Raw genomic sequence first — 1695 nt, 5'->3', positions numbered from 1 at the left:
TAGCGGGCTCCCTCACATTCTCAGGTAGGTTTGATTTTCTTCCACTTCCTCCTTATTGAATGTGGTTTCCCCCGTTCTTCTAATTCCACACGTCCTCCACCAGTGAGTCCACTCCCCTCCTGATACCCCACCCACCCCATTTGTTGATTCGCTACAAGCATTCATGGATGGCCCCCACCTTCTATTGCCAAATATTGACCTGAACCATTTTTATCTACACATAATTCCTTATATACTCCACGTTTTTGAAAAAGAGGAAATTGAATCAATTCTATAAAAGTTATGAAACCAAATGACTGCATTGACATCATCATCCAATAGAGACTCCATATGTCATCATTACTTCTCCATCCCTCATCCCCAGAGGCCTTGCTGGTTACCTCTCCTGGATGATCTCACTAATGATTATATTTTGATTCATTCCCTCCTCCTGATTTCCCCGTGTAACATTTCCTCCAAAACTCTCATGGTCTCTGTTCTCCCTCAAGCCTGCATGCTCTCCAACCAACTTCCTTCCTTCCTTCTTCATGGTCAGATATCACAGACTTGTATATTCCTCCCACAGGCTCTGCTGTCTTGTGACCTTGGGCATTATCACCCACTATATCTTCCTTCACCCAGGACACCCCTCCATCTAGATTCTTTCCAAACCACACCCAGATCCCCACTTCTAGGAACCTCATCCACAGAAACTTCTGCGTGTTGGAAATAAACACATAGAGGATTGTCACTTAGCAAAGTTGTAAAAGAAAAAAAAAGACTCACCATGTATTTCTATCCATTGAAGTCCATTGTGACACTGAGAATCTATTCAAATGAGTGAGGTAGGTGTATTGTGAACTTTGAAAGATGCCCTCATTGTATACTTGGTAAATGTAGAAGAAGACAGAAAATATATATACACAAAAACACATACATATGTATATATGTGTATGCATACATATATATGTGTGTGTGTATATATATATATATATATACATATATACATAATATCACTTAAGCACACTTGTGTAGAGATGGCATGCATTTGATAAAATATATATTTATTGAAGAATGAGGGGAAAGTCTGAAAAGATACCCATATGAAACTGTTTACTTGAGATAGCTGTAAAGGTAGCTGAATGGAATTAGCAAGAAAAAAACTTTAAAATCTGCATATACACCAATATAGTGTTTGGATGTGCTGTTTTGTGTCATATTATGTTTGTTTTGTATGTACCATTCTGAGTACTTAGGTCAAAAATATGTTTTGTTTTGTTTTGTTTTGTTTTGTTTTGTTTTGTTTTGTTACAGAGTACTCAGTAACTGCAACCTGAGGCCCAGGTTGGTTTAAATGACTTTACCACTGGAGTTCAAAATCTGCATATTGGGAGTCACTGACTGATTAATATCATAAATCATATAAGATTTGAAGACATCAATTTAAACATGAAAAGATTTTATGCAAAGAGAAGTACACTTTTGTAAAGAATTCAAAAATGAGTCCAAATAGAAGTTTTCAGAAAAAAAGATTGCAAGAACATTGAGGACAATAGTCTGGGAACGTATAAGTAGCAGCATGAATTTAAAATGTTGGAGAAAAGCAGAAACATAGAAAGTTAATGGTTTTTCTCTTAGTCGTTTTACTTTTAGCTTTGTTGTAGAATAGTGTATACAAAAATACTGCCTATTGAATACATACATATTTTTAATGTT

Source organism: Panthera tigris, assembly GCF_018350195.1.
Source record: "Panthera tigris isolate Pti1 chromosome D3 unlocalized genomic scaffold, P.tigris_Pti1_mat1.1 chrD3_random_Un_scaffold_84, whole genome shotgun sequence".
Classification (NCBI taxonomy): Eukaryota; Metazoa; Chordata; class Mammalia; order Carnivora; family Felidae; genus Panthera; species Panthera tigris.
This window is presented reverse-complemented; position numbering follows the sequence as displayed.